Source organism: Acyrthosiphon pisum, chromosome X, assembly GCF_005508785.2.
Source record: "Acyrthosiphon pisum isolate AL4f chromosome X, pea_aphid_22Mar2018_4r6ur, whole genome shotgun sequence".
Taxonomy (NCBI): Eukaryota; Metazoa; Arthropoda; class Insecta; order Hemiptera; family Aphididae; genus Acyrthosiphon; species Acyrthosiphon pisum.
In genome coordinates this window covers 34,878,919-34,889,403 of record NC_042493.1, presented here as the reverse complement: position 1 = coordinate 34,889,403, position 10,485 = coordinate 34,878,919, and the positions used below count along the sequence as shown (strand labels likewise).

Here is a 10,485-nt window from a genome sequence, read left to right as displayed (position 1 = left end):
TTTGTTCAAATTTAATAGGTGGGTCGTGTGTGCTGCAACTAACATTTTCTTGTCTCATGGTCGAAAAAGTTCGCGCCTCCACTGCTCTTAACTGTAAAATTCCTCCACTTCGAATCTAAAAACTCTGAGGGGCTCTTACCCGCTCGCCCCTCACATAACTACTACACAGAAATGGTGTGCCTTAAAATGTACACTTTTTTGCTCGCTGATAAGAGCCGTACTGTATCGTCAGATTATATTATTATCTGTGGTATCGCGTTGTACACTAGCGCGTGGCTAAAGAATGTATGCGTATTCGTGTGTACCTATCTAGTTTTTGTCAATTTTACCAATGATTTCTGCAAACTGATTTTAAATCGTTAATATGTTTTACTGAGATTGACGAGACTACATTTTAAGATTTTTAATTTCGAATTCAAATAATAACATTTAAAATGTTATTTTTTTTAAATATTCAAATAAAATGTATAGTGGTTGAAGGATGAAATGTTGCCTGATCAATCTCAAGCAGATATAATAAAAAATTCATGTTAGTTTTCAAAAGTATATTCCCAATACTTGGTCCGTTTGTATGATTGACAAAATTCTGGTACATATTGGTTGATATAACTGACAAGATTACCACCCCCTTAATTTGAATATTGCAATTTATATGTATCTATCACGGTTTAAGATATACTGGTTGCACAACTCTATAAAATAAATAAACCCTCTCATAATTTTGTTATCATAGAATGAAGAACTAATGAGCGCTCCTCGTGGGATAATTTTGAAACATTAACCACATTAAACCATAGCCTATTCAAGAGTTGGCCGCTAGGGTTCACCAAAATCTAGTTCTACGGGCCTTATTACATTGTTCTGTGTCTTATCGCAAAACATATTGAACGGTCCATGTCATATAAGCAATTTAATATAGGAGTTGTGTAACCAGTATATCTTAAACCGTGGTATCTATGCTAAACTGGTACTGGTCTGGCGCACGAACTACCGCGGTTACTAAATCAACCTCCAATAAAATAAGTTATTTAGGTACTAAAATTGTAAGCTTTTTAAATCTTTATAGATGATATGATATATTTTTATTTGAAATTGTATAATGAGATGGATCATTTCTACAGAAAATGCATAATAAGAATATTTGATGAATTACATACTTACATAGCGTGGATAGAAAAAATACATTGAAGGAAGGAGCCATTTATTAGTGAAACTTAGATTTAATTACTTATTGTAGGTATTCAGTGGTTATTCCGGTTAGAAAACTTGTTCTTTTTACCCTTCGCCGGTGGTTGCCGTGGAGATTATAGGTATGTGCAAATTTTTTATGAATGGGTTGTAGTGGGAGGCGCATTTGTTAAAGAACCACAATGAATAATGTTGGCTTCTTCATCAATTGTTTTGATATGAAGGTCGTTGTTGAGAGTATTGTTAGAGACAAAGAAGGGAGCGTCAGTAATTTTACGGAGCGAGTTTTGAAATTTTGTATTTTATTAGTATTAATTTTTTGAGCCGAAACCCAAAGTTGAAGTCCGTATGTCCAAATAGGTTTGATAAGTGATTTGTAGATTATTATTTAAGTTGGTGAACTTGTAGTTTCAAATTAGAATACGGGGGCGTGCGTTAACAATTAATCTTTTAGTTTTTAAATGTTTATTCCAAGTGAATCATTGTATTCGAAAAATGAGTGGTGACGGTTAGTCAGTGAGGGTATTTTATATTATATTTATATTGTTATTAGTTTATTACCTATTATTAATACGGTAGCCGGTAAGTTGAATTAATATACTATAAAATTACAACAAAAAAACTTAAATCGTTATTCTTGATTATTTAATATGTAATTTCCTCCAAATTCGAACATAAAATAACTATAAAAAAAATCGTGATTTATATTTTTAAGATTTTTTGGTTACGGAATGACCTATTTACGTGGAACCTTGTTGTAAGTTTTCAATCCTGAGCTATAAAAGTTTAACACTTTATAAATTTATAACTACAAACTCATTTTTAAATTTAAATTTGATAATATTTGTTTTTAAATTACAACAAAATAACCAAATCGCTACATGAGAAATCGAGTGAATATCCAATGTTGTAAAAATTTGAATTTCAATCGCTCATAAAAATTTAATTTGACTTTCTTATAGATTTTTTTTTTTTTTTGAAAAAGGTCGAGATAAAGGTAGATAACTTTATAAGGAATCTTGTATTACATTTTAAAATCTTAGATTACAGTACCTTAATATTTTTAAAATTATAATAGGTATTTAAGAACGAACAGTGGAAAGTTGCAAGTTTTTACGAATACTAATAAGTTTTGAATTAGAACAGAAACTAAAATTGTTTGATAATCATTATTTTACGGTTAATCTCCAATTTCGTTAATATTTAAACTTCAGGCACTATTTTATAACTCTTATAAGCAACATTTATATGGAACCTTGTATTAAATTTTCAAACCTTAAGTATGAACTTTAAACTACAAAATAATTTTTAAATTTTGTCAAAATTTGAACTACAAATGTTTATAAAAAATTATTGTAAATTTACGATCAACTATTTTTTTTTACTTTGCAGTTTTAGCAACATAATATAAAGGACCATATAACAAAATTGATTTCATTGAAAACTGGGTTTATCTAAAAAAATCATGTTTTCTCTCACTTATTTTTTTTTTAATCTTCCAATTATTTAGAAAATTATTGATAATTTTTACTTTTGGCCTAAAATCATTGAATATTTTATATTGTGCAATATACTGAGTTCTGTGTATTTATTTTAAAACAATAGTAATTATTTGGACCTAAAAGTTAAATTAATTATTAAAGTTTTTGTTTTTAGTGTTATTTGTTAGTTATGATTTATAGGTTTAATTGTAGAACACTTAAAATTAATTTCATCATTATTTGAAGACAAAGATCTAACACTACAAATATGACTCCGGATTATTGATATATGAATTCCATTATATTTTTTTTTATACCAGACCTAGAATAGATAAAGATATTCAACTCTCCATTCCTATGTTTACAGGTACATTCAAACTATTTGGAAATATCTGCCTGATTAAATAAGTACATTTATATTTTTATTAATGGAATAAACTAAAAAATAATAAATAATTTTATGTTTATTCATTAGCCACTTTGACAAGTTTAATGTTTGCAATTATAATACTTAATAAAGTGTTAAAAGTTAAAAAGAAGGTGGGCTAGTGGGTGTCGCTCTGGGCCTCTGCTGTACAGCACGGTCACTGTAATAGTGTAATAGATTACGTTAAATTTGAATTCAATGATATCATTGTATAAGAAAAATGATTCTTAGAAGAATCACCCTATGATATTATTAAGTATAATTAAAATGCACAAATGGCGTGGCATGGTAATAGATTTTCATTAGTTACATGCAATTTTACTAAGATTTTGAATAATAATATTGACCATAAACATTCAATTGTTCATCTATTCACCCCATTTACAGAGTTTATAAAATGTTCTGAATGATTGACAGCTGACATTCTGACAAATTCATTATTATTAGACTGTGGTTTGATTTCCATTTATTAGACACTATAATATTCCCCAGAAAAAACGTCTCTTTGGATTATTGAAATTAATTTATCTTAATCTCATTAATTTATCTTATAAAATGAATAAATCTAGTACCTAGTCACGACAGGCCTAGTAGGTTACAAGTTAAACTAATGCCTTTTTTCCTTTTAGCATAACCGTATACCTAATGGCTTTGAAATTTTTGGAATATCAAAAAATGATATAATAAACAAGTCAAAACTAATATAAAATCAAAAAAAATCTGCAGTTGTCTAGTACCTAGTATTTAATTGTAATAATGAATTACCAATGAAAAAAATAATGCTAAATAATCACACCCCAATAGTTATTTCTAATTTCTTAGTTTCTGACTATATTCGAGGTAAGTAGTGGAATACCTTCAACAACAGCTGTAATAGCCACAGAACACTGAAATAGATTTATTTTATGGTAAAAATTCTAGACACTATTATACCTAACATACGTATACATTTTCAATTTTGGTATTGTTTTGAACTGTTTATAGGTACCTACTTCAAACTTTATGAGAAATGTTTATTTATTCACGATTTGTGTATACTCAAGACATCAGGTTTTTGCTGCACTGTATTCAAAATTAAATATTCATAATTACTAATAAGTATAACACATACACTAGTTAACCACAACTAAAATAATTGAAATGTAAGAGTGATAATCAGCATAGACGATTTAACACTAAACTTATAGATAATATATTTATTTATTTATTTTTATGAAACGGAATGAGTCCAATACAAATATAGATATAAATCTTAAAGCTAAAGTATGTAACAGTATAAATTATAACAACAATATAGTGAAAAACATTACATAAATAGGAACTGGTTTAGTCTCCCAATAGAAACGATGGATCCTCATTCCCTAATCTCATCATTCGTGATACAGGACTGTTTCACAAATAATTCACAGAATAAAAGGCGATAAGAATGGGGAAGATGCTTTGAGAATTAAAACTGGGAATCTAAAATTAAGCTTGTTTAGTAGAATAGGCGAGTCGATTCGACCATCAATAAGTTTTGACAATAATGATAGGTTTGTTTGGACTCTTATTTATGAAAGATTAGCATCAGGGATCATAATCTATCATTGGGAATGGTTGAACGGATCATATTATTAATAATTCTTAGTTATTACTGCCTATTGGTAACGTGATCTTCTACGTTATTTCAAAAGTTTAGTATTCGCTACACATTTGAAATAGTGTTGAACGCCATAATATGTAACATAAGGATTGGTTAGTTTTTGTCATAAATACACAATGATAATAACACAAGTATGTGTAATTTTAATAACAAGTTTAAAATAATATGATACTTTATAATATGTGATTGTGTTCCATGGCATTATGAAATGGAAAATTTTAAAATTTTGTTCATAACCTATAATTGTTATTCATTGCCAACTAAATTGTATAGGTATTTAATAGTTTAAAACGTATTTTAAACAATTTGTACTTCTAAAAGATTTATAACAAGTAGCCGTTTTACTCTGCCATTTAAAACAATCAAGATGGTTATATTTAGGTGGAAAAAAGGCAAATAAATAAAGATAGTCGTTTAGCGTTTTGTTTGGAATGGGAGAACTCTTATATAATAATAAAATGTTGTATAATTGATACTTACGTGACTCACAATTTCTGTATCTACGAGCTATTGAAAACAGTAAATGATAAAACGCGTACGTACACACTCCGTGAAAGCAAATTTAAGTAAGATATCATTTACGAGCAGTAAAAAACAAGTATCAAGCACTGTTGTGGGCCCGGACTCTGGGGTCTGGGGCCGGATTATTAGGTTATAGAAATCGAAATTTGTTTCGGAAAACACATGTTTGAGCGTCGTCGTCGTATAATATCGATCCGTAAACGCAATATTATGTGTATACCTTCATAACATAATATAAGAATGGTCCATTATCAGTTGTGTGTCGCTTTATCATTCGTAGGTCGCTACAGTGTGGGCCGATGGAGTGACTACGTATCTGTTCAGTTTTCACGACCGATCCAGCCCGGCCATCAGTCACGCTATCAGTCATGGCTTTGTCGGTGTTTTGCAGCGGTGAACTGCCGGTGTGGTTGAGGGGGGGGGAGGGGTCAAAGGTTTGGAAATTACAACAAAGCTGATAATATCGCGTCGACGTGAGGTTCAAACCCACCGGCCACTACCCCCGTCTCTACGTGTCGAGTGCGTCGACGCGCGCTTTGTACGTCTGTCGAGAATTTAGTGAGCTCGTCCACGATCAGTGACGAACATCGAAAACCAAACTACCTAAACAATAATACTATTACAAATTTCCTCGGGTCATGTTTAGTAAAAGTATTAATATACGCTGCAATTTAATTTGATTTATAGTGGGTATATGATGCGAGCTTGAAGGAGACGTAGTTACGATTCAGGACTCGGTATCCAGTGGAGCCGTTCAGTTTTTAATTCAGTATATTATTATAGTATATCACATAAATCATAAATGTCCGATAAACATTTCGAGAATCGACTATCGATCTACGTTCCACGCTTAAATGTGTTTTAAACGTGTATTATGAACTTAAAAGTACACATTACACTAGATACATTTTTCTTTTATAAAATCATATAGAAAATTCAATCCCGCAATCTCAACGTCGCACACACGATCACGTCCACTCGATAAAAATGCTCCAGTGCCTACACCAGTCGTGGTTTTCAAACTTTTATTAAACGCAGCACACCGTGCTCCTCAAAAAATGTTCACGGCATGGACCTTTTTTATTGCTCTAAATAATTAGATGAACAAAATTGTTTTTAATTAAAATTAAATACATTTAATGCGAAATGTGTGATTGATGGTTGACATTTTTTCATAAAACCGCGGTTTGAAAACCACTGGCTTACATCGTCTACAATTGTCGTAAGCAAAATATTTTAACCTGCCCAAATTGTGTCCAAACAACACCATACCGCATACAGTAATGCCATACCGTGACCTGCGTATTCGAACTTGTCGCAGGTAAGTACCTATATTATAATATTATTATGTCGTTACGTAATTTTCGTGTAAATTGGTTGCGACTGGCGTATACACTGGTAAATTAAGTTAGGTAGCCGATAGGTTATTGTTAGGTTAATGAGAATGTTAAAAAAACAAAAGTATGGAATGAAGTGAAAGTTAGCAACAATAAAAGTTGCCCTACACGGCCACAAGTAGCAGCAGTAGCGATATAATGATTTAGGTACTGCAACAGCAACAGCTCAAGCTGCGACAGTGGCGGTCAATACATGTAACAGTCAACGTGATGCGTTTTGCCTAAGCTTAAGCTGTCAAGCTGATACGTATTTTTAATATATTTGAATTTTTGACGAAGTATAATACTTAAATGTTTGCTGAAAATAATTTATAAGACAAGATAAAAGATTATTATCATAATAAAATTCGTAATTAATTTACGATGTAAGTAACATAATATTATTAGGAGTAGGCAGGGACGCCCGGAGGGAGGGGCCAGTGGGGGCCATTGCCCCCCTGAGATTTTTCGTGTCACTTACGAAATTGGAAGTTTTTTTACATAAAGTTGATCTTGAGCGACTATTCGACAATCCTTGTATCTAACAAGTCATATAGGAGGTATTTAATCGCAATAAAATACATTACGATTATTTTCAATACTTTTGGCTGGTTAGGCGTAATTGCCGAAATCGTGTATGAAAAACATAATATTATAATAATCAAATCAAAATACTTGGAAAGCAATAAAGCAAACGGGATTATAAATTATATCGTATAATGTACGACGTTTACGACAGAATTACAGATAATATAATATTAAAACCGATTAGCGGTTTCTGCGATTGCGATATCGATATCTTACAAATTATATATTATTACACTAATAGTGTAATTTTATATAAAGTTAAATTTGTTTTTATTTAAAAAAAATTTTGTTTGCCCCCCCTGAGCTGCATCTCTGCGGGCGTGCCTGGGAGTAGGTATTCTGTATTATATTATTATTATAGTTATATGTACAACGTACTGTCCTATGTGTATTGTGTACGACGTGCGTTCGTCAGGCGCGCTTCCGAGTTAACAAAGGGATAATACAGGTGCACTCTGTCGAGACTAGAGACAGTCATTGAACTCTGTCGAGTACGTGACCGACCTACACTCATTTCTTAAAAATCAAAATTCAAATACTCAATAATATTACAAAAAGTAGTAATTGGACGAGCGAGAGAAAACCGTTTCAGTTATAGGCTAGCCCGGTCACTGTAAACCGCGACGTGTCGCGTACGGAGTAATGAGTACTCGGTATGATATTTTCATGTAGGTATAGTATTTGGATATTATAGCCACTCGGCCCGGTGAGAAGAATGAGCGTAGTAGGCGCGTAGGTACACGGCCAGTAGATTGTCGGTGAACAGGAAATGAGTTTTGCGGACGAGTAATCGTCCCGTGTGCGCGCGTAAACATTCCACGTTCGTTTGGACATGCGCGTAGCTGAATGCTGCATACATAAATTGGTCGTTGGCCTCGCGAAGTCGCAACGAACGCGTGAATATTGATTCGGCGAGCGTTGCTATAGCAGCGGGCAGAAGAAATGTACTGGTTGCAGTGAGAGAGAGTGAGAGTGGGTGAGTCAGCGTGTGAAAGAGAGAGAGAGTAGGTGAGTCAGTGTGCGAGAGTGTGGCGTGGTGCCAACATTATTTTAAAGAGATAGCCACAACTTTTCCATTCGTACACATTACAATAACGAGCAAAAGAGAGAGAAGAGAGAAGCTTAACAACAAGATTATTAGAAAAAGATAGCAGACACTACGTCTATAAACCTATCACACGAACGGGTTTTGGCCATCTCTTTCCAACCCACGTCGTTATTTGTTATCACTACGAGTTGTCGTATTTAAGTTTTAATAATAATAAAAAAATAGCAACTACGTTCTGATGTAACATGAAACGTATAATATAATATTTTAATATGGTGCGTTCATTGACCTTATGACTTTTACTAGTAGGCGGAGCATATGAGGACAGCGGTACTAGGCAATTTGCGTTACGGTGATATATTAAACACAGTTTATTGTATATTTGGTATTATTTTATCTTATTATTTACTAGCTGATCCCGTGCAGTTCGTTGCCCACTAAAAATGCCATCTGTATATGAATAATATGTATAAAATAATAATAATATCTTTAAAACCCATGGTAAACATTTATAAACAAAAAATTCCAATCGGAAATATCAAAATCCCTGTTTGAGCACCTCCCGGTGTTGGTCCTCTCCCTTTTTAAATTAGCCTATCTTCTGACCATAGGTCTAATCTATCTCTGTACCAAATTTCATTAACATTACTCCTGCCTTTTAAGAATGCATAAAGGACACACAGACAGAATGACAAACATTCATTTTTATATATATACAATATACATTGTATCATCTAGTGCGAATGCACTGTGTAATTCAATAAGTAGTAACACCCGAACGTCTGACCGCCGGAACTAGGTGCATCGTAGTATCGTACATCCATATTCCGTCAACTAGTATATAAGGTCTATGGGTGCTCTAAACATTTATCGAAACATCTCCTATTGGTCTTATTATTTTACTGCAGCTTTGGCAAATTGTGCTCATTATTTTACTCACGTCCTCGATCTCGATGAAAACAAAGTGGATAGAATTGTGAATCATTGACGACGATGCTTATACCTTTTTTTTTCCGTGTTAAATCACTACATGGGAGCCGAACTGTTTTCACTTTGCTTAGCCCCCACGCAGCATCGTTTATTTAATAATAAATGTTTACAACTTTGTTTTTGGACTCGCATGGGACGTGGTACACTTTCTTCACCTGCTGCTGATGTATATATGTATATCACGGCCCCATGGTGCCTCATAGTTTGTGTTTTTTTTTAATTTATGCTTATACCTAGTGTAGGGTTGCCATACGTCCCGGTACACATAATTAATATATTGATATTAAATTTATTATATTTTAAAGAACGTAACCGTCTTGAAGTAGAAACTGTAGAAAGTATCATTCAATGCAAATTTAATTTCAAAATGACTTGTTCGGAATTTCATACGTATACTATGGGAAAACCAGAGATATTGAAACAGGTGAAAAAGTCAGAAAAATATAATATTTCAAAATAAATAAATATTATTTAATTAATCAAATGTATCATCTAATTTTATTTCTTTCATAATTCAATGCTATTATTATTGTATTCTATATATAATATATATAATTTTATAATTAAAAAAAAAAAAAAGTTTGTTTAAATTATTTTTGTAAATGTCCCGGTAGTACTAACTTTTATAGAAATCCTAACCTAGTGTACTATACTGCTATATATTTTATTATAATGACGTCATTATTGTAACTTGTACCTAAAAAATGTACCAAATCAAAAGGCAGCATAGATTTATGAGTATCGATTGTTTTACAAGTCCACGCTATTAACGCACCTCGTGTAATAAAGATTTAAATTAATCATAAACATTTACTCTTACCATATACGGTAATTTGTGGAACTAAATGTATGTCTATACTTTAATCGTAATTATATTTTTATTGATATAAGTAGTGGATTTGATATTTTGACGTGGCGATCGCCCTTCCCCCTTCGCCATTTAGACTATCTTTTTAACGTTATTTTTATTATAATATATAGCTAAACAAAAAGGAAATTTCATTTTTGAAAATACACCCCCCTCCCATGGGTGACGTCTGGATCTGCTACCGATTAGTACACAGTATAATATGAAAATAAATATAAATTTAATAATATGTAATATAATATGAACCTATTTATACATTTGTCATCGAATTGATTAAACGATAAGTAAATACGTAGATACAAGATACAACCAGTATAGGTACAACGACAAACTGCCCATACAAATCTATTTTCAT

The 10,485-nt window shown here is 32.0% G+C and overlaps 1 protein-coding gene across 2 annotated transcripts in view; it reads right to left on the bottom strand.

Annotated features, from left to right (window-relative positions):
• The window catches only part of LOC100574613, a 37,675-nt gene that overhangs the window by 18,024 nt on the left and 9,166 nt on the right, over window positions 1-10,485 (bottom strand). The window contains exon 1 of one of the 2 annotated variants that reach the window (XM_016801363.2): window positions 5,219-5,905. The exons of the other annotated variant lie outside the window; for it this stretch is intronic. The gene's annotated coding sequence lies outside the window, so the exon portion shown is untranslated. Of the gene's footprint in view, window positions 1-5,218; window positions 5,906-10,485 lie in introns of those variants that run through there. 2 annotated transcript variants of the gene reach the window in all.